The following is a 23378-nucleotide window of genomic DNA, read 5'->3' as shown; positions in this document are numbered from 1 at the left end:
CTAATACGTGTCACAACTTATAATTTTATGTTATTTGTAATTTACTTATTTATGTATGTCTTTCGCAGTAGGCTTTAAGTTCCATAACAGTAGGGGTCTGCTTTGTTCCTATCTACATTCCTAGCATGCATGTGATGCCTGGCACATACAATATTTTTTGAGTTACTAAAAGAATGGTTCCCCAGGAGGACATCAGCAACTTTAGGGCCAGAGAATGTCTCTGTTTTCATAGATCTTACCAAATGGGGACGTCCTTGGCCTTCACCTTCAGGTTCTGCCAGGCTAGCTTCCTAATGTACCCTGAGCATTCTGCCTCTTCATATTACCTCTGAATGTGACTGCCGGTGACTTAATTCAAATGGATCTTAGAGATGCTAGGGCACACCACTGGGCAAGAGATGGCAGCTACCTTAGCTGATTTGTTCTTGTTCCATTTGTCCGTGGGAGGAGGGATGGGTGACTTTAGGGCTCCAGATGCAGAGAAGTGAGTAAATGGACTTCTGACCAAGTGTGTAGGGACAAATGCAGAGGCTGCCCTGGGGGCACACGTAGAGGAAGCATGTGCTTTCCTGTCTTCTGTCCATGGTGGTGGTATGTGCCCATCTCATAAGGGAGCTCATTAAGACAGTCACAGTGTACCAGCAGGAATTCCATCAGAAGTTAGTTACCTTAAACTAAATGTGACTTTCTGACCCACATTTATGGATTTACACTAATTAGATTGTAGAATTGCAGCATCACATCTCATTATTACCTTGAAATTACAATTTCATTCTGAACGACCAAGCCTTGTAAGCAGTGTAAGCACCACCTGACACATACTCTGAAACAAGCCCCATATTAAGCTACAAGTGTGTAGTGGACAATATTTGAATAACTCTGATTAAATATATAAATCATGAAAATCAGAAATGGAAGAAAAAGTTAGCTTTATATTTGAACCCGCTACCTATTGGTCTTTGGCTCAATGATGGATCATTCTCTCTCCTGTACATCTTTGTCTTAGACAAGCTCTTTCTGTTACATTTTTACCTTTCGTTCATTGGCATTCCCTTACCCCTGTTCGGATCTTCCGGTACAGAGTCTCTCCATTGCTACTGTTTATACGTTGTATGAACTTTGGCTGGTAATCTCTAAAAGGCTTTGTGTTTCATCCAACATTGGTTTTGCCCCAAGGCTCCTTTTTCCCTAAGCAGTGGCACTGGTTTTGACAGTCCTTTTTCCCCTCATCGTTATGAGATGGCCCTCATCCAGAAGTGTGCTCATGGCCATATCCAAGATTAGGAACACTTGGCCAGGGGCCTGCCAGCTGGGCCAGGCAGACAGATGAAATCCCAGAAGAGGAATGACAACGTAGAAAAGGAGGTTGTGCGGCCATGAGACTCGAATCTTATTACTGAATTATTCATACCTCAGAATCGTTAAGAACTCCCATAGGGAGAAGTAAGACCAAGACAGGGATTTCCAGAGCAAGATGAGAAATTGGGAACGTTTGGCAAAGATGTTGGGGCTGGGTGTGACAGATTAAAAAAAGGAAAGGAGCAAAGGGGACAAAGAAAATGTTTGGCTGAAATGGTAAAAGTGAGCAGGAGGAGGGTGACAGGGTGAGGGCAGACCTGTGGTTGGTGAGGAACTGGGTAGGAAGAAAGGTGACTGAGTATCTAAATTCAGAATTCCTCTGCAGGCATACCTTCCCCTTCTTAGAAGGGTGATGACTTAGCACTGTAGTTTGGTGGGCTCAGTTGTTAGAGTGCTTTAAAATCGTTGTGATAATCTACATATCTTCCCCCAAACTCAGGATTAGAACCTCATTTCTTTTGGCTTGCCCACATCAGATCTATTTTTTTAAAAGACAAAGAGGTAAAGAATAAGTGAATAAAGCAGTAGGAGGAAAACTAGAATGGGATGCCAGAAAGAACACATGTGGCCATATGACCTGCTTACGTGTGTGTAACACATCTAGCTTTAAATGTATGTTTTACTTATCTGTTAACATTTGCTAGGTGTGGTTTTTCCTATGAGAGACAGAGATGAGTGTGATCTGTTCTTCAGTTAGAGCCTTTTCAGTTCATGGTGCCCCCACGGGATTATATACTACATCTCATTTTGTCCATGATTAAAATCAGAGCTCTTTTGTTAAGTAAATAAACTGAATGAATTATCAGTGCTAATTTAGTCCTTTCTCCCTTCATCAGTGTGATATTTAAGCATTTTTATTAATACTTTTAAGTGTTATATTTGAGTGGCAACGAGCCCTGTTTTTAAGACAAATCTTACATTTCAATGTCAAATGTATCTGATTCACGGTAACTGCTGAGACCAGTCTCTTACCTTCTCTGGGCTTCATTTCTTCTGAACAATGAGTAATTATTCCAGCTCCTCCCTGCACTGTGGAGATATTTGGAAGGTAAATGAGATCACATCTCTGACAGCACTGCCTACTCTTCAGAGGAAGTCTGCACCATTGTTGTTAGTCGTTAATATTGTTCTTTTCCAGAGTACACCCCACCTAATACTTGTGGTGCCGCTGTCCCGCTGGGCTTTCACTGGCAAAATGATTTCAGTGCAGTGGCTTGTTGGGCGCTGAGCTCGGGGTTCACTGTGACATTCTGTAGGCAGGACTCTATGGTGCTCCTGGCCTGAGTTTGTGCATTGAGCTGTTGGATGTCTGAGACTGAAGGAAAGACGGTGCCAGTGGCCTCTTAGGGGAGGCTTTGGACTGGGGGTGGCTGGGTGACGACAGGAAGGCAGGTGCTGATTTACCTGTTTGCCAGTTTATTTTCTTTGGGGAGGAAGCGTTTCAATTTACTGCACTCCTTGGAGGTTTGACATGTCAATTAGATGTTATCGACAGTAATAGAGGGGCAGTTGCTGTAAATGTGAAGTTTTTACTGGTAGGCCGTGAAATGACACCCCAAGGGACTGTAAGAGAGGGCGTGATAAATATTGCATTACCTGCACACAGGCAGAGGGACTGATTAATAGGGGAGGATGATTCTGTCTCCTGCACTAAAATGTTATTTATTCATTTGTTGTCCATCAAACCTTCTGTTCTAATTGGCTGAAAGGTTAAATCATCAAGATCTGCTCATAAACCAAGTTAAGGTAGGAAGAAAAGCAGCATTAAATCATAATCAGAAGCTTGTTTATTTACTGCATTATTGCATCTGTGTGACCTTGGGGAGCCTTCCTCTCTCTCTGGTTACAGTAACAGCCCTGAGCTGGGGACTCGTGCGTGGGTAGGGGTTGCAGGGAAGGAGGAGATGTTTGCTGTGCCTGGTGGTGTCCCCGGAATCTGAAGAAGACAGCAGTAGTGCCCCATGCAAGGCTGCCTTGGCGTAATTAGACCACGGCGACCCTTTCCACTGCAACTTTAATGTATGCCCTTGTATTGCACGACACTTGTAAAAGGAAGAATTATTTGTCGAAAAGACAAATATATTTCCACACTAACAGTTTTATAAAGATGTCAGTGAATAAGTATAGGCATCATTAAATCACATTTTAAAGGCAGGCTTCTCATTGTGATAAATCTGCATTATCAAGTCTCATTTCTGAAATGAATCATACATTGTAAAACTTTCTGAGAGTTGAGTAAAGCGTCCCTTGTTGGCCAGTACAAGTGTATATTGTCAAACCGTGCAGAAGGATAGCTTCAAGTCCCAGTGAGAACGCGGATGGTGTGCCACCCCTTTCTTAGCAGTATTTCCAGTACAAGCTACTTCTGGGTGGTAAGGAGCTTTTCTCACTGCCAAAATAGCTTATTCAGAGAAAGCCAAGAGTATGCTCCCATTCAAAGGATCTTTCTCCTCAGCTTGGCGCTGGACACAGCGTGCTCTTCAGTGGGGCTGGAAAGCTCACTCTCCCAGAACCGCAGTGCCAGGCAAGGTGGGGCCACTTTTTTTTTTTTTCTTTTCTGCTTTTTTATAAGCAGTTGCCTTGCAGGCTCACTGTTAACATTTTCCACCAAACATAAAACTGGTGTCTCTTGAAAACAGGGCGTCTGGCGAAAATGTCTCTCCCCAGCTGCCCAGAGGCAAGGTTCCCATGTAAATGACAGTGGAAACGGGTTCCTTCACCAACCAACGGCTAACATCCACGGATGGTGCTGGTGGCGGACATTCGGGGGTTTCATCCTCAGCTGCCCATCAGTTTCAATTTTTCTCCGATTTACCCCAAACCCTCCCTCGCAGAGAACATGAATGCTGCAGGTGTGGAATTATCTAGGAGCAAGCAAAGTACCCCGTAGAATACTTAGACCACCCGCCAGTGCACCTGGCCCAGAGAGCCAGACACTGCAGCCTTCAACACGGACCGCCTTTCCTTCATCTAGATGTTTAACAAATTCATGACCACAGTTGTTGACTTCAGTATTTCAAGCACAGAGAGCCATGATAATTCGTGTATCTGACATACCATACTACTGTATCAAATACCATTGATATGCCGTATTAAAAATAAATTAGCCAAAGAGGGTCTAATTGTCAGCTCTTTGGAGAGCGTCTCTGAGATGACAGGGATAGCTGAATGCCTTCCTCAGTTTGGGGATTATTTGTATTTGTGTATGTATTTTAGGTTATCATGTTTGTGGAAAGTATAGCAAATGTATAATGGTGGCTCATATGGCAAAAACGGCCAACATTATCTGCTTCTTCATCTTGTGTGACTGCTGAGTTAATTTTCCAGTAAGAACGCTCACCCATCTCAAGACCGCCTGGCCTGTGTTATTCTCAGTAAATAACACAACTTTGTGGTTGTGTTGCTCCACAGTCTGGTCGCATGTGAGATGCATGACAGACTCCTAGTTGGTCTGACAAAATTGGAACAATTTCAAGTAGTAGAATTAATCAGAAAAATGAACTTTGAGAAGGTGGACTTAGGTGGCTAATTTAGTAAGGAGAGAACATTTAGTTTAAGGAAGAGAAAGTAATAAAGTAATGCCCTCATTTTCCTTCTGAAGGAACAGACTGAACAGCACTTGGATGTGTGTTGCTTTTTACTAGACCTACACAAAGAGCCAGTTAGTCATCAGTAGCTGTCGGTATTGCCAAACTTTGTCACAGTCTGGGTGGGCACTCACAAAAAACCCTATGAGAGAGGAGGGTCTATCTAGACAGCCAGACTCAACAAGTGGATTGTTTTTCCCCAATTAGATAAAATACTGTATAGAACTAGAAATTACATTTCATATACATAGAAATTAAATGTCATACGTACCTACTCATTAAATGTTTGTGTCGGGCTTCCCTGGTGGTGCAGTGGTTGAGAATCCGCCTGCCAATGCAGGGGAACACGGGTTTGAGCCCTGGTCCAGGAGGATCCCACGTGCTGTGGAGCAACTAAGCCCGTGAGCCACAATCACTGAGCCCTCGTGCCACAACTACTGAAGCCTGCGTGCCTAGAGCCCGTGCTCCGCCAACAAGAGAAGCCACCGCAATGAGAAGCCCGTGCACCACAACGAAGAGTAGCCCCCGCTCGCCGCAACTAGAGAAAGACCGTGTGCAGCAACAAAGACCCAATGCAGCCAAAAATAAATAAATAAAATAAATAAATTTGTAAAAGAAAAAATTAAGTCAAGATGATGTCAAGATCACAGTGAGTGTTTCCTTTATAAAGTTGCCCAGGCATAGCTTCAGCATGGCTGTCCTTTTAGTGAGCTTCTCTCCGTGGTCACACTCAATCTAAGGGTTAGAGCCCAGGCAATTGCTGGTAGACAATTTAGACCAGGAACTTCCAGACGTGGACATGGGCCCAACGTACTTCGATGGAACAGAATATTTGGGAAGGTCTCTGTAATAGGAGGGGGTGAAAGTAAGGATAAGCAATCCTCGGGGAAGTCAGCAGGTCCAGGGGGTTGTTCTAGACCAAAGGCAAATAGCACAGCTTAGAGAGTGTCTAGGCAAGTGGCAGCAGGGACCCAGCCTTGGAAACTGGGGTTCAGAAACAGACTGTGGCCCTAGGAAGGCTGGAAAAGTTAGGGCATGACCGTAGGAATTTAGGGAGTGAAAGGTTTGGATAGAGCAGCAGTGGGGGCCAAATTCAGCCCATAGCCTGTTTTTATATGGCCGCTAAGTTAACAGTTTTTACATTTTAAAAGGGTTGTAAAGAATAAAGAAGAATATGTGACAGGGAGCTGTGTGGTCTAAAATATTTACTATCTGCCCCTTTACAGTAAAAGTTTGCTGACCCTGGAGGGGGTAGGCATAGACTTGAGTATAGAATAATTTCTGGAACCAGGGGTATGACATGGTTTTTGAATGACCAGGAATGAAGTGAGAGCCGGCTTCTAGGATCCAGGTACACGAGAGCAGGACCTATAGCAGGGCTCACCTAACAACTGAGTGACTTCCTGTGTCCCCGCTCACTGGGAGTAAGATTGGGCCAGGGCCTGGGTAGAGTCCACAGGTAAGGGAGGGTCAGGGAGCTGCTGCAGCAGGCAGGAAATTGGTCATGGACACAGCTAGTGACAGCGGAGGATATCTGACACTTAAAGTGACAGTTTATAGAGTGTTCTTCCAGCCTCTGCCTTGTTTAACTTTCCTGACTACCTGCAGGATAGGTGTTCTCCAGGTGTGACAGCAAAGACTCCAGAGAGCAGGTGATTCACCCAAGGCCGTACAGCTAGTGAGTGGCAGAACCCGGACCCAGACCCTGACACTGTGGCTGCTCTCTGGTGGAGTTCCTGCTTCACCCCAGCTCCTCTCCCATAGGTAATCCCTGGCCAGCAGACCTCTCCACCTAACCAGGGTATCTATGGAGTACTTTTGAAAGCTGAATTTGGAACCCTCCTGCCCACAGTATCGCCTCCATTTCAATCCCCCATCCTCACTGCCACTAAAATTATCTTCCTAAGTCTTCCTGGTTCCCTTATTCTAAAACCTCCCTAGACTTTTCCAACTTGCTGCTTCCTACCTGGTGGAAGAACATAAGATCATCCTCTTTGTTATAGAGTAGAACAGTGGGTCTCAAAGTGTGGTGCCCAGGCCGTAAGCATCACCAGGGAATGTGTTAGAAATGAAGATTCTGAGGCCTCACCCCAGACCTACTGAATCAGGAACTTGGGGGGTGGGTGCCAGTGGTCTGTGCCAGCACACCCTCCGGGTGATGCTGAGGAGCTCAGGTCGGAGACCCCGGGACAGCACATCAGAATCACTAGGGACACGCCTCTTATGGACTAGAACATGACCTTTGTTCTCTCCAGAAGGTAGTTGCTCTATTCTTCACTGACCGTGAAGGTGCTAGTGACAGCTACAGCACAGGTCATTGTGTGCTGGTTCTGTTATGAGGACCAGTGAGAATTTCACTGCCGTGGAATATTCTTCAGAATTTGCCAGCTGCTAAGCACTCCTGTGCTGGAGGGAAATAATAGAGTTTAGGAATATGGCACATAAACCAGTGACTATACATGTGGACCCAGACTTGGGAGTCCCAACATCTAGATCTTCAGAGGGAACCTATGTTTCCCAAATCCTGCATTTCTGTGGAATGCACACTAGTGCATCTAACCAGACTCACTTGCTATGAAAAGGAGTCCCAGCCAGGGGCTCTCAGAAGCATTCTGCAGAGCCTGTACCAGTCTTCTGGGTCCCAGATCCCCTTACTGACAGGACATTTTCACTCAAAGTTGGGAGTCATGATCTTTCCAACAGAGGTTATGAAATTGAAGATAAGAAAATCACAGAAGCGAAGATGGATCTCCCAGAGGTACAGCTATCACCCATCACGTGCACTGAGTCCACAGGTGGTGCAGTGTCACAGTTGCATTCTTAATTTAGTATGGGTCCCTCTCTTGATGTTTTGTCACATACAGAAGAAATGGTTCCACAAGGACATTTGTCATCTTCAGTTATAGAATAGAGCAATGGTCCTTCAAGGAGTGAAGGGTGAAAATATAGGTATCCTTCCCAAAGCCTTAAAATTGATACTGAGGGGTCTTCTCCTCAGATCAGTATCTAGGCAAGGGCTGGAATTGTTATTAGTGGCAGTGGTATTAGGAGGGTTTTTGGTTGTTGTTAATCTCTAGTTTAAAGGCTTCTCAGTTCAGATCTAGAGTTCTGCTGACTTGATGGAAAAAAAAAAAAAACAGCTGAATGACAAAACAGCTGAAATTTCATCCATTTCAGTGTCTCACACCCCACAGCCCTTCAGGACTGCTCAGCAGGACACCAGTGAGATCCTGATGGGGGCAGAGCCGTAACAAAGCAGGGAGATGAGCAAAAATCATCTAGCAACTTTAGGAAAATCCACTTTGTGCTTTCACACACTTGGCTGAACTTTTCAAAAATATTGACTAAACCACTTGCCAGCTGTGATTACCAACAGCTCTATTTGGCAGTCTTTGACAGAAAGCCAATGGGCGTGTGCGACGTCATCCAGCACTAACAGGGCCTTCGTTAGCAGCTGTTGGGGGGCGAGTGTGCTCCTGGGCCTGGACGAGTGATTCCTGTCCCGGGTGCTGGTCACTCGAGCATCACTAAACTGTTTGCCTAGCAAGCCCAGGGGCAGACATGAAGCCTGCCTGTACATCTCCATCACTCAGAGGGCTTTTTATGTTCCAATCTCCAGGAACACAAGTAATATTCTTTCTAAGCTGCTCCAAAATACAAGGGATAGAAAATATCATGGAAAAGGTGAACTGCCAGGCAGTAAGCCCTCATGACCAAGAATTTATACATAAAATGATGACAGATTTATTACACACATTCACTGCCGGCTTTCTGAGATTAATAGCTGATCTATCTGATTTTAAAGCCTGACAATGGAATCAGAAAGAGTTACTGGTTAGTTTTCTCACCCATCGCCTTCACCCAGCAGCCTTCCTTCCCAGGAAATAATACAGAAAAATAAGCTGATTTAGCTTCAGCAATGGTCTTCCAGTATTTTATGGCAGGAGATTTCCACGTGCCAAGGATAACTTTTAATCTCGTTGAATGCAGTTTGACTTCTTGGCATCTGCCTTCAACTCTGCAAAACCCTCAGGGCAGGAGACTAGCACGGTGAATAACTAGGGGTAGATTGAAACACAACCTGAAAGGAAGCCATATTTTTGTGTCTCATGGTTGCTTGTTTACTATGAAGTAGTAAAGAAGTTATTGTTTGATGTCTTAGCCTTGGGGGCATGAACAGAATTCAAAGCAGATGTTAAGAAAAACACTGCATCAAATCTTAAGCATGCAGGGGGCTTCCCTGTTGGCGCAGTGGTTGAGAATCTGCCTGGCAATGCAGGGGACACGGGTTCGAGCCCTGGTCTGGGAAGATCCCACATGCCGCGGAGCAACTGGGCCCGTGAGCCACAATTACTGAGCCTGCGCGTCTGGAGCCTGTGCTCCGCAACAAGAGAGGCCGCGATAGTGAGAGTCCCGCACACCGTGATGAAGAATGGCCCCCGCTTGCCACAACAAGAGAAAGTCCTCGCACAGAAACGAAGACCCAACACAGCCATAAATAAATAAAATAAAAAATTAAAAAAAAAAATCTTAAGCATGCAAACACACACACACACACACACACACACACACACACACACAGCCTAGGTTCAGAAAATATAGGGAGGGGGCTTCCCTGGTGGCACAGTGGTTAAGAATCCGCCTGCCAATGCAGGGGACACAGGTTTGAACCCTGGTCCGGGAAGATCCCACATGCCACAGAGCAAGTAAGCCCGTGCGCCACAACTACTGAGCCTGCGCTTTAGAGCCCGCAAGCCACAACTTCTGAGCCTGCAAGCCACAACTACTGAAGCCCACGCACCTAGAGCCTGTGCTCCGCAGCAAGAGAAGCCACCGCAATGAGAAGCCTGCACACCGCAACGAAGAGTAGCCCCTGCTCGCCACAACTAGAGAAAACCTGCGCTCAGCAACAAAGACCCAATGCAGCCAAAAATAAATAAATAAATAAAATTTATTTAAAACAAAAAAGAAAATAGGAGGGAATCTCTGAGGTTGCTGGCTCGAGGGGAGTCAGGATTCGTCACAAAGAGGGAGGTGCCTCCCGTGCAGCTTCTTTCTGCCTGATTTTGTTCCTGTGCCTAATTGAAAGGATCTGAAGATAACCCCTGGCCTGGCATACCTCCAGCCTCTCTCCTTACCCAGCTGAATCCTCCTACCTGTCTTGGTATCTGACTGTTGTGTCATAAATTATCTAAATTATTCCATTTATGTGTTTAGCACATGCCCCGGTCATCTCCTGTCCTGTCTCCTTGTCCACCGTGCTTTGTGAGTTCACGGGAGCCAGCGGCTGCCTCTTTCTAAGATGGCACTAGTATGATGCCGGCCGGAGGCCTGGCTGACGGTGCTGAGAGGGGCAGAGCAAGGTCGCGGAGGAAGTTCATTCTTGCCTGGGTCTAGGCCAGCGTACAGCAAGAATCCGGGGAAGGGGTCAGAGAATGACTTGGAACCAGCCCTGGAGAGCAAGGGGCCTGCAAGAGAACATGTGCCTCTTCTAAGTCTTAAGAGAGGTCTAGGCCAACAAAGGCTGGATCCAGAAAGTCACCAACAGGTGAAGGTGGCGGTGATTTTTTAATCAAGAAAGTGCTGGAAAAGAGGAAGAGATGATTTTTTTCTTTTTTAATTCAACTTTTTTACCATCAGAAAATGTCCCAGAAGAAAGGCTGTCACATGCACGTACTGCCTTACATCTGCTTGCGGGTCATTCACTGTCTTGCTTTAATTGTGTTGACTGTGGCAGCCTATGCAAATTCCAGAAAAGGCCTTTATGGGGCCTGCCACGAACACCTGTCACCTCTTCATTACAGAACTCACAGAGATTTCAGTGCATTAAATGTCTCTAGGCTAATCTTGGGCGGTTCCGTGCTAAGAGTGATAGTTTTCATCATAAAGAAACATTTTTTTTGTATGCTGGAGATTTTTAAAGCTCTCCCCAGTGCCCCTAATATCTTACCTGTTCAGTTGCAAATATCAGGCCCTTAATGGCTGGAGAGGGAGAGTCTATTTTTAAGTTTTTACTGAATATCTCCCCAGTGTGAGGTGCTGAACAAATTTGGCATGTCATCAGATCTGGACTCCCTGCCGGGGCTTAGTGTAATTTTTAGGTATGAAATTGGTCAGGTTTGATTCAGAGAATGCCTGGTGGTCCTTCTGGAGGCCGCTGGCTGGCTTAGCCGTGTGTACTGTTGTGGGCTGCTGAGGTCAGGGCTGGGCTTTGTTCTGCACAGGCTTTTGGCATGGATTTCCATAAAAGCAGCCTTTTTTATTAAACCTGAAATTCTGGGGGCATTTAGTCCTCATTGTGTTCTAAGTCCTTTTGGTATTTAAAACACTAGGAAATGAAATTGCCAAATTCTTAACATTTGAGAATTGGCTCCTGCCCACGCCTGGTCCTCACGTTTTCAGCGTGCACATCAGGGAGGGAGGGTTCTGGGGGAGATGTGGAGGCGGCGCTGCCCTGGAGGAAGCAAGCCTCTCGGAGCGAGAGCCACTCACGTCATTGAGTCAACACTTCCGTTGAGCCTTGTGCGTGCCGGGGAAAGCCAACCAAATCTGCCCTCCCCACCAGCCTCCAGAGCTACCTGCTGGCAGAAAGTGCGGCCGAGCCGCCAGCTCCTCCATCCTTTCGGTGGAGACGTAGACCCAGGTGGTGATTGTATTCCATGAAAATTTCAGCAAAATTTCCAAGCGCCTGAGCTGGACACTGAGAGATCAAACGAAGGAATATCCCTAACGAACAACGTGGAGCAAATCAAGGTATTTGGAGCCTGTTCAGGGCCACGAGGGAAGAGAGGCGAGTCCTCCCTCAACCCTTCTCAAGCCCCCTGAGCCCCACCAGAGGCCTGGCTCAGCTTGGCCCAGTCTGTTACGGAAAGGAACGTCACAACATGTGAAACCTCAAGTGCATGAAGAGCCCTTGCTCTTCTGCTCTCCTCACCTCCAAGGGAGGGCCACATCTGTGCACCTCTTTACCACCACCAAGGACAGCACTCCACAACCTCTCCTGGTTACCACGTTGACTGGCTTCTCATTCGCCTGTGTGCCGGGAGTTACTACTCAGGGGCCAGAATGGGCAGCTTGCTGATTTCCCGTCTCCTCATCAGCCACTAGCGGACCATGTCACACCAGAGGGGCGGTTGGTGGACTCAGCCCAAGGATGGCAAAAGGTTGGTCTAGACACTGCCTGGCTCCTGACGTCTGGTCCAAGTGTTTATTTCCAGGGACAGCGAGGACTTTTGGCCTCTCGCAAGTGGCAGCAAGAGTCCCCTTGTTAACTCACAGACACAGCCCTGTTCAGCCTCTTCCCGCCCGTCCCCCCAGTGTAGGGACAACCTGGTGGTTCTTCAGAGGAAGAAAAAGATGTTTGTTTGTGATGTGGACCTAGAACCATATGAGTAATGAGTTTTGTCTGAAGAAGATGATGGATGATCCTTCAATATCAGACAAAGTTGAGCCAGAGTGAATTTTTTATACAAAATCCTTATTTTTGGAGCCTTCTAGAACTCCAAAGAAATGGACAGAACGTGGAGAATTTGTGGGTGAGGACCTCCCAATCTCCACACTGTGTCTTGTGAATTGGTTTGTTGAAATTCTTTCAGGCTCTAGATCTCTACATTTTGAGCAAGGTTATCTTGGGTAGTAGCTATTTCTGAACCTATTTCTTATTCCCTTTATATGTTCATAAATCTCCTTAGAGGTGTGAACTTTGTAGCATAAAATCTTTGTACCTAAAAAGCTCAGCCGTATTGGTCAGCTTCATCAGAAAAACCAGTGAACAAAGGCTGCTGAAGAATACCTTTTGCCCTGAGGGGGAAGAGGAGGGGCGCTGTTAGGCCAGGAACTTGGATGGCAGGTGACCCAGCTGGTGTTTGGGAGGGTCTGTAGGGACTCCTCACTCTGTGGAGCAGTAAGCTTAAGACACACACACGTTCCCTTGGAAGAGCCCCAGCTTTCTTTCTCCTCCTGACCATCTCCTGGAGAAGGCAGATAATAGGCAAGGGTAAGGGTCATTAATTATAAGATCCAAGTGTGACAGAAACCCTATTAGAAAGAATGCATCTCTTCAAAAGACTTACCAGACATTTAAAAGTTTCAACAGAGTTTAAATTTGCGAGGGAAACCATTAAACCTTGTAAGAAAGAAATGCCAGACCAAGAGGGTGCTTTATAGACACTAATTGGATTGACAAGGCCTCCCGGGTTTCTACACCACACAAAAGCTCTTGCCCAGATGCAGATGTGTGTGTGTGTGTGTGTGTGTGTGTGTGCACGCGCACATACACACAAACACACAGCAACTCCCACCACCAGCTGTGTACAAACATGAATACAGAGGCAGAAGGAAACATGAATTTTCTTTTTTTCTGCATGATACTCAAAACCATTGTGTTTCTAGAACAGCTGCTTGTGAGAGAGAGAAAAACACTTGGCCCCAGAGTCTGTTTATGTGTTTGAGCCGAGAAAGCGATTTTTGTTGCAGGAGCTCTAAGTGAGACAGACAGAGTCAGAGAATAAGAGAGAGAGAGATAATTATCTAAATTATGTTCGTGCTATTATCGAAGACGAATATAGTTAAAATGTAATTAAATATGACGGGCTAGCAGGATGTAAGCCAAGCTTTGGAATGCTAATCATCAATTACTGCATCCCCTTAGGGGAATCAAGGAGAGCTCTATGGCAGAGAGTGGGAGCGGGGAGCTTGGGGCTGGGGGGCTGAGCGAAATGTGGAGTATGGAAACAGCCCCCTCTCATCTGTCTCCCCCGCACTCTCGTTCAAACACTCCACAGAGGTCCCAGGACACATACCTTTCTGTAGGTGTCACAGAGTTAGAAGCGTTCAGCTCAACTCTTAGGAGGAGCTGACAGGAGGGTCCCGACCTTCTTTTTGAAAGGAAACTTCTCTAAAAGGGAAAATTAGGCTATGAGCAGGGAAGGTAAAGCCAAGACTGGCTCAGGTTGGAGCAGTAAATGCAAGTGCATTCACCAGAGAGGCCTGAAATCCCTCTTGGTCAGAAAGTATAAAAAGCCCCCACTAGGTCCAGAAATCCCAGGGGTGGGAGGAAGCTAGGGGAAGGCTGATCTGGACTATAATTAGGACAGAAGATGACATGCGTCGTCCTAGCAAACTGCTCCCCACCAGCCACCCCAGCCTGAGGAGGGGCTCCACCAAGGCTGAAAACTGACCATGACCTGAGGAGTTCAGATGAGACTCATGCAGGGCCCACCCCCGGAGAGTCTGAGTTTTAATTGGTCTGGGGTGTGGCCTGGAAGGTGGAAGGTTTAGAAGCTCCATAGGTTACTCTGATCTGCAACCAGGATTGAGAACCCGCTGGTCCAGCTAGGACCCGACTTCCATTAAGCTAGTCACAGGAAGCAGGCAGCAGCTGCTGGGGACTGTATCAGCTGCAGCGTCTCTCCATGAACGCCGGTTCTGCCTGTCTCGAGGCAAAGAAGAGATCAGTGTAAGATGATAGATAGATTTTTTTTTTTTAATTGAAACATAATTTGTGTATCAGTTCTGTTGCTAGATCTCCAAAGTGTTGAGTTTTCTGGGATTCCTATGTAAGAGTTAGAAATTTAATTCCCTCCATTTAACACTGCCTGAGCTCTGTCTAAGGCTGGGGTAGAAACCTGGCCACCTCCTGGGCCAGGTGGGTGATGTGTGAGGCACGCTAGGGCAGGCTCCTGGGCATGAGGGAGACGCCACAGGCTGGAGGGGCTGAGTCCATCACCTTTACTTCAGAACTAGCCAGTGTCCTCTCAAGATGATCCCAGGATGCCAGATCATCTCGTTTTCAAGAGAAACCAGAAATTTGTATTTTTATGTGAAATCTTCTAATTTGTAAGTGGCAGCTAACTTAAGTTTTTAAAAAATACTCAGTAAACCAGCAAAGTATGTGTGTGAGCCTTCCCTGCATGACCTTTGATCTCAGTAAGCATTTGGCTGATCAGCATATGACTAAATGATCACTAATCCCGGTGGCTCCTGACAAGCTGTTTCCCTGCCACCTCAGGGCTGCAGTCAGGTTAGACAAACTTGGCACCGTTTTTCCTAAGCCTGGCACATAGAAGGCTCTCAATAAATAGCTGTTGAATGGAGGGACAGACAGAGTGAATGGCACGAGCCCAGAATTCCCTGTAAGTCGGGGCAGTGAGTTGGCTATAAAATCCAGTTAAGCATCCCGCTAGACAAAAGAATTAACTCCCAGGTGCCAGATTGGCCGCTGAGGCCTGCGCCAAGAAAGGCTTCAGTGTAGCCGGGCGCCAGAGATCTGACCAAGTGAGCGGGTTGCAGGACATGCTAGGCTGGGAGCCAGCGGGAGTGCGTGCAGGGCCCAGTTTTAAGGCTGTTACAATGCAAGGGTTCCCACCTCGCCACGTCATGGAAGATGCACTCTCCCTCACGTGCCCGGTCCACGGAGCGTCTTCAGATGTGATTAAAGAGATGAGTGTGGTCCTTGGCCCATGGCAGCGGCAAGGTAGACGAAGAACAGCTCTGAGGGACAGAGGGGCGGCAGGCAGCTGGGGGGCCAGCACGAGAGGTGAGTTCATAAAGATGCGTCAGAGGGTCTTCAGGCCAGGCAGGCCTGGAGGCTCACTCAAGACCTTCAGCACCCGGCCCTGCTCAGTGCCACACGGCTGGGAGTAGGCACCACCGCCACTGCGTACGCTCAGTTGACAGCAGACCGCCTTTAATATTTCCTCCCTTTTCGAGAATCTTTTCTGAAGGTTCACGTTTGCCTTCTAGCCCTGCACCCAAAGGTTGTAAATAAAACGCTCCCCACGTAACCTTGCCATTCCTCGTCACCACAGGCTTCTCTCCCTTTCTTGGCTCTGTTTTTTGGGTTTTTTTTTTTTAAAGTTTTGAACTTTTAAATTTTTATCAAAGATATGCATGTTCAGCTTTCAAAGTCAAGTAGGAGCACAAGGCTTATAACAAAAAAGCAACAACCCCCTGCTTCACCCTTTTTCACCCCAGACCCTGCTCTCCAGAGGCAACTGCTTTCCTTTTTTCTCTTTAAAATTTTAAAAAATATTTTGAAAAGACAATACATTCAAAGAAAGTATATTTAATACGGTTTAAAAATGTAAAACTATAGACAGTGAAATGTCTCCTTCCCACCCACCCCTTCTTCCAGAGATGATAGTTAATGCGTAAACATATAAAAATGTGTGTATTTTCCCCATTTTCTAACACAACTTTTTCTACACCTTGGATATCTCTAGAAATTCTCCCTCCCTGTCTCTCCAGCTGCACAGTCTTTCATGGTAGGGATAGAGACATACCACAATTTACTTAACCAGTCCCAAGTGATGAGCGTTTAGGTGGTTTCTGTTCTCGTGCTGTTCAGACGATGCTCCTGCCTTGTTCCCGCGCTCAGAGCACATCTAAGCTAAAGCTTTTGAAAAATCTCATGTGATTCTGGTTCCCACATCTTTGTGCTGACCTTCTGTCTTCCCCTCCAGAAGCATTTAGATCTTCTAAAGTTTCTCAATAATATGCTTTGCTTTCTCATTCATTGTGGTGGCCACTCAGTGGCCTCTAACTTAGAAACTTATGTCCTTCATATCTGGGAAAATTCCTTGTGTTATTTTTACATTTTATAGCTCATGTCTTTTCTGCTCTTTTTTTCTGGAACATCTGCTAATTGGATAGTGGACCTCTTGGTTTGATCATCTCATTCTCTTATCCTTTTATCCTCTTATCCTCTTATTTTCTATCTTTGTCATTTTGTTTGACCTTCTAGGAAATTTCCTCAACTTAAGCTTCTAACTATATTGTTGAATTACTTATTTCAATTCATAGTTTTTTTTAATATATAAATTTATTTTATTTATTTATTTTTGGCTGTGTTGGGTCTTTGTTGCTGTGCACGGGCTTTCTCTAGTTGCAGCGAGCAGGGGCTACTCTTTGTTGCGGTGCGTGGACTTCTCATTGCTGTGGCTTCCCTTGTTGCGGAGCACGGGCTCTAGGTGCACGGGCTTCAGTAGTTGTGGCTCACAGCTCTAGAGCGCAGTCTCAGTAGTTGTGGCACACGGGCTTAGTTGCTCCGTGGCATGTGGGATCTTCCCAGACCAGGGCTCGAACCCATGTCCCCTGCATTGGCAGGAGGATTCTTAACCACTGCGCCACCAGGGAAGCCCCATAGTTTTAATTTACAAGAGCGTTTTCTTGTTCTCCAAATATTTCTTTTTCACGTATTTTATTCTTATTTCAAGGGTGTGATACTGTTTTCTTTTATCTTGCTGGTGGTAATATAAGTTTCCCTGAAGTTTTATTCTGCTTACTGAACTATATCTATATCCTTTGAGATATTTTTCTTTTCTATTTGCGTTTGGTCTCTATCTTTCATGTTAGAGTCTTTGGTGATCTTTGACTGGTTGTTTACCATTAAGCGTTAGGCACTGAGAAAGCAGGCAAAAAGCTTTTTGAGTGTGGGTGGGTTTGTGGACTTCATTCAAGGTTATCAGACAGGGCTTAGGCGTTTCATTGGGAGATTCCTGCCCACTCATTCAGATCCAGCACACTGGCCACCTTCGGTTCCTTCTCATGAAAATGCTCTTCAGATCTGCATGGCCATTTCTTCCATTGTGTAGGTCTTAGCTCAGTTGTTACTTTACCGGAGAACTTCCTTAAATACATTATATAAAGAGGTGTGACCCTCTCAGTTTACTTACACTGCTTTATTTTTCTGCATAGCCCTTCTTTAACTCTGATATATTTGTTTCTTTTATTTGTCTCTCTCTCCTACTAGAAGGTAAGCTACTTGAGGGCAGAGTCTGAAATAGGGCCTTCTTCATTAAGCACTTGATAAATATTTACAGAAGGAAGAATGGAAGGACAGAGAGGAGGAAGGTGGATCACTATCTCTAGGTCTTTCCTCTTGGGCTGGTCAGAGTCTCAGAGGGATCGTCCAGTCCCCTGCCTGGGGGTTAAGCCTGGATCATGGCGGCCTGAAAGCCGAGGGAGGCAAGGGGGCTGGAAGTCTTGCCATCTTTCACTTCCGTGTATTCCTCGCCCTCAGCCCCTGCAGGGTCCCACCCTCTGCTGTGCATGGTGTCCCAGAGTCTAGACCCTCTCTGTTCAAAGACTCCAGAGTGAAATCCCTGTCTCTGCCGAGGTGGAAAAGGGCTCATCCCCGCTGTGCAGGAAGAAGGAGAGGGGGTTGAGGAGTCCATCTGCTCCTTTTACCTGTTTTCAGCCAGCCCCCTGCCTGCCCCCCACCTTCAGAAGTAGCTGGTGGCTCAAGGGTCTGCAGTGTGAACTCACTTGCTTCCTGTGTGTTTCTCTCTGAGGTGTTGGCAGAGAAAGATGGTGACATCTCCTCATGCTTTCTTTGTGCTTGTTTTGTGTTTGTGTATTGTAACACATATATTTGATATGAAACATACATTAAATTTTCTTACTGCCCTTTTAGTGGAGGGAGCAAAGCTTATTAACCCATGTGTTCAATTTGCTGTGTTTAACTGCCAGCCTGGCGCTGGCCAGACACTCCTGGCCATCTCCCTGGTGTCCACCACGTGTGCTGCAGAAAAAGTCTGACATTTGCTTTCCCTTTATAGCGTAGGCAGCAAAGTCACGTAATTTTTCAGAGCTGAAAAGACCAGGCACCCTTGCCATAGGATCTGCAGGATCCCCAGAGAAGGCAGGATGAGACTTAGGATGGGAAGCCCTTCTCAGCCGAGCCCTTAGGGCCTGTGTGGTGCTCTCATCACCCAGAGCCACTCTCACAAGCCCTGCGCTCACCGAGGGCAGCCGCACCCTCCCACCCCCAGCCAGGCAGCTCTGTGGTCCTCTGCTTGCTTCGGACAAAGACTCCGCTGTCCTGGGACTTGGCGCCACCCGGCAAACCCCCAGCCCCACCGAGGGACTGACTCCACCTTGCCCCTGACATAAACACAGATACCATTTTAATCCCTTTCTTCTCTTTCTTTCTTTTTATTTATTTTAAGAACTGTTTAAAATGCAGAAAAGAATGAAAAGTATTATCATCCCCAGAATTGACCGTAGTTAATATTTTTCACATACACTTTGTCTTTTTATTTTAATCAAAGAAATAAAACATTCCAGTTGGTGTTGAAGTATCCTTTGTTCCCCATCAGCAAACCCCATTCCTCACCCTCTCCTGAGAGACAACCACTATCATGAATTCAGCATCTCTCCTTCCAGAATAGTAAAAAAACATTTTACAAGCATGTATGTTTTCATGAGTAGCATGTTCACAGCGATTGTGAAGCACTCTGTAAACCACGCAGTGGTCTGCAGGCCGAATAGGCCTTTAGGAGGACAGTTCTTGGCCCACTTTTTCACTTTCCTTATTAACAGACCACCTACCATATTTCAGCTGCAGCAGTAGGATTTTATATGCATTACAGTATTTAATCCTCATTCCTCAAGCAGTAGCTTTAGAGAGATTGTTTTAAATCACTTGTTTTTCTGGCTTTTTTAATTACTACTATGGCAACAACAACATTTTTTCCTTCCTTTTTTAAACTTCATATACATAGTATTTCAGCCTCATTATGGGTTAAATTGAGTTTTATGGGTGGGCCGTGTAACTCAATCGAAATGTATAGCTTTATTTCTCTGGAAAAATTGCTTCCAAGCTTCAAATAGCCAATTACCAGGGAAGTTTTGGAACACCACCAGTTTATGAGTTGGGACCATAGTACCGTTTGCATTGTTCTCTGACTAGTTCATGGAAGGATAGCTAATCTCCCCAGAGAGATCCTAAGCTTCTTTAGGGCAAGCACTACATCTTGCATGTTTCCCATAACACCCAGCAGGTACCAACCTCAAAAATGTATTCAACAAATGCTTGTTTAATTCCTTCAAAACCCAGCTACCTTGTCTGCCTCCAGGAAATGGGTGCTGATGGGAGGGTGGTGGGAACCTCTGCAGTAGTCACTAAATCATACACCATCAAACTCAGTGACTCACAGATGGGGCCCAGGGAAACAGTATGTTTCGTCCAGGTTCACGTGGCTGGCTGGTAATTACAGTAGTAATAACAATACCAGCTATTTTTCTTAGAGCATAGTGTATGCCAGCACTGTTCTAGGTGTTTTACATTTGTTAATGTATTTAATCTTCACACACAAAAAATTTAGATAGGTATTTTTATTATCCTCATTTTACAGAGAGGAGACTAAAGCCCAGAAAGGTTAAGCAGCTTGCCTAAGGTCACAGAGCTGGTAAAAATTCAAACCCAGGAGCCTGGCTTCAGAGCCCATGCTGTCAACCACTTTGCCATCCTACCTCTAGTTCATGAAAGGCCATGATTAAAACCTGCTGTCTTGACTGTCCCCCAGTGATCCTCTCAACTGGAAATATTTTACATAATAATACAGGGCTGGCATTTTCACTTGCTTCACGTCACACAATCTGTGTTAAAGCCTTGGGCGGTAGGCAAGATAGGTACTTTTTTCTAATGCTTTCATATACATTCTACCAAACTCAAACAATACAGAAAAGTACAAAAGTACAATTAATGTCTCTTGAAATTCTTCCATCCAAACATTTTGGCAAACATTCTTGTAGACATCCCTCTTTGAATGCGTGTGTGTATAGATATTTACGGTTTAACATAATCAGGACCTCATTCTAGATGCACTTTTGTATCCAAGGGAGTGGTATTATTTCTGTCAGCATTGGACAAATGAAGAAACTACAGCTCAGGAAGCGGGCGTGATTTGTCAGCTGGAGAGATGGCAAGTGCCAGAGTTGGGACTTCAGTCCCGTGTGGGTTTTTCTGTTTGGGGTAGGTGCTCAGAGTAAAGACCCGCACGTATTTTTTGACACCCATTGTTCCTGTTCAGACACTTCCTCCCGGCACCCAGTCTCGGCTCTGAACTGAGTGGTGCTACACCCCTGTTGTTCTGTTGTCTTCCTGGGAGTGTTGCCTACTAAAGAGATTCCGAGGCCTGGGCGAGTAGGAATATTTATACAGCTCTCCGTAAGCTCAATAAAAATGGCAGTCGAGCTTTTGTGTACACTAAGTGGTGGTGATGGTGTCCTGGCCCTGTGAAGCGTGAACCCTCCTCAAGGTTGCACCCTGATTACAAATGCGGCTCTGATGTGACAATGTCCTGATGCCGCCTTATCCTTTCCCCACTGGGCAGCACTGAAAGTTGTTTTGAAAAAGTTCAGGGGAAATGGAATCTGATATTTTGGAGGGAGAGATGCTCATTATCTCATCCTAACCAGCTTCCCTTCCTACTCGTATTTTGGTCCTGGGGTTGTCATCCAGTTTGCTGAAAATGAAATCATCTGTTCAACTCTCGGGCTGTGTTAGTGAAAATGAACTCTAATGTGATTAGATATTAATGCAGGGTAATGGAGGATTGGCATTAGATTGAAGCCTTCTGATCTTATTACTCCACAAATGCTCCCTCCTTCTCAGGCTGCTGCCCTGCCAGCTCTGCTTCCCCCAGCAGAGGTGGGGGCCGGTGGTGCCAGAGCCCAGGCCCGCCGCGGAGGCTGGGGCAGGAGACGGGAGCCGAGGGGGCCATGGTGAGGAAAGGGAGACCGGGGTTCAGGCCCGGCTCTGCCCAGGATGACTCACAGTGAACCCTCACTTCCTTCAGGGCCTTGGCCTCCACTCCACACTGCGGAGGCAGGAGGGGTCTTCCACAGAGGGCATGATTAGGGGCCTGTCTGCACTCTCAGAGCCCTGAGCATGTTGTCGAGGACCGTGAGCTTACGAGAGTCAAGTTACACGTTCACGTCCAGAAGCACTGGACGATTTTTTGGATTAGCATAGGACTAGAAATCTAAGAAGAAAAGTCTTTACTCTGTCTGCTCCACTCCCGCCCCCTTCTCTACCCCAGTCCTTTTTGTGAAACTGGCTGAACCTAATAGCTGTCACTGGCTGAGGTCACTTGCCCTAGTTCTGTTTCCCTTTCCTGGAGGGGTGGTCTGAGAAGCAGGGTGGACCAGCTTTGGTGTGTGCTGCCTCTTGCATTAGCAGCAGGGATGGGACTCTGATGCCCTCGCAGCGTGGACCCGAGCTTCCCCTGACCTGCTGGAGGAAGGATGCGGATCTGTGCTCAGTCACCCTGCTTAGCTCAGAAGTGACCCCGAGGCCTGTGGGAGCGAGCCCAGGCCCAGAGTTGAAGCCCCACAGGGCCTTCCTCATAGGCCCACCCTGGCCCACAGGCTTTCCAAGGGAGCTGCATGGGTCTGGGAGCAAAACACTGAGAAAATGGGCCAGGAGTGCAGGCCCTGGGGATGGTCAGATGGCATCACCTTCATGTATGAATAATAGCCTTTTTACAAAGAGAGTGATTTTTCTTATGCTGTTCCAGAAACATGCTTCCAGAGGCACAGACTTTGCCCACAGGATGGTATGGACTTTTTAATGACCTTAAGGGGCCTGGTGTCCAGGCAGCAGTGAATCAGTCTCAGTGGGAAGCTCACAGGGAGAGAGAAGATGGAACACCTGAAAGCAAAGGGGGAAAAACAAACCGCAAATACGTGTATTTTCTTTAGTAGCATTACTTGGTAATTAGACAATTACAGGAAACAGCTTCCCAGCAGCTGGCACTTCCACTGTGTGGACAGAGGAGGGATGCAACAACTGGGAACTCCTCACATTTCTTATGGAAGTATTACTGGCGTTTGCAGCTGTGGATGCTGAGCTCCCCGTGCGTTCTGATGAACTGGACGGTAAATCGGGAGCAGACTGCCTCCTCTCAGGGGCGGCTTGGGACCCGCTCGGCCGGGCTTTAAATGAACTGGCCCAGCCCCTGCTGATCCTTGAGGAATGGCTTTTAAAATAGTGGGGCTGCTTTTGAGCCCGCCCGGAGACTGGCTGGTCCAGAGAATAAACTGTTTGGGGGACATATTTGGAAGTGGGAAAAGGAGGGCTGGAGGGAGGCCTGTGGAGAAACTGCCTCTTCTTCCCCAGGTGCCACCACTCGCAGGGGGTGGGATGAGGGGTTCAGACAGGAGCCTGGGGCTCACACTGCAGCGAGTGCCGCCCAGCCCCGTCCTCCCCTTGCCCTGCCTCAGCTCCTCCTCCTCCCAGGGCCCTCCAGCGGAGTCACTGCGCCCACCTGGACGCATCCATTCAGCCCACAGCCCTCTGAGGGCAGACCCATCGCGGCCCTGTTACTTCATGAACTCCACCAGCCTTGCTCACTCCTCTGTTTGGCCACACTCTTGTCACTGCGTGCACGCAGTCTGCCCTTCACGCTTATGTCGAGCTTTATGAGAATCCCGTCGCCTTCGCAGAAGGGCAGGGCGCCTTCTTTGGTGAGATTGTAGGGGAACACCGTGTGCTCCTGCCCCCTCTCCACACAGTGGGTGGAGCCCCGTCCCCGCCCCCTACGGCGCAGGAGGCCCTCCCCGTCCACGTACTGGGCTCTGCTGGCCCCGTGCTGTCAGCAGGGTCAGCTGGGTGGTCTAACCAGGCAATGCTTGTGCTTCTCCTCA

The 23378-nt window shown here is 46.8% G+C and overlaps 1 protein-coding gene across 5 annotated transcripts in view; it reads left to right on the top strand.

The window, feature by feature from the left end:
* Positions 1–23378, top strand: part of BTBD9 (BTB domain containing 9) — a 411304-nt gene that overhangs the window by 369616 nt on the left and 18310 nt on the right. The window lies entirely within an intron of this gene.

Source organism: Balaenoptera acutorostrata, chromosome 10, assembly GCF_949987535.1.
Source record: "Balaenoptera acutorostrata chromosome 10, mBalAcu1.1, whole genome shotgun sequence".
In the NCBI taxonomy this organism is placed as follows: domain Eukaryota; kingdom Metazoa; phylum Chordata; class Mammalia; order Artiodactyla; family Balaenopteridae; genus Balaenoptera; species Balaenoptera acutorostrata.
The sequence above is the reverse complement of the archived record's forward strand: the minus strand, read 5'-3'. Positions and strand labels throughout refer to the sequence as shown.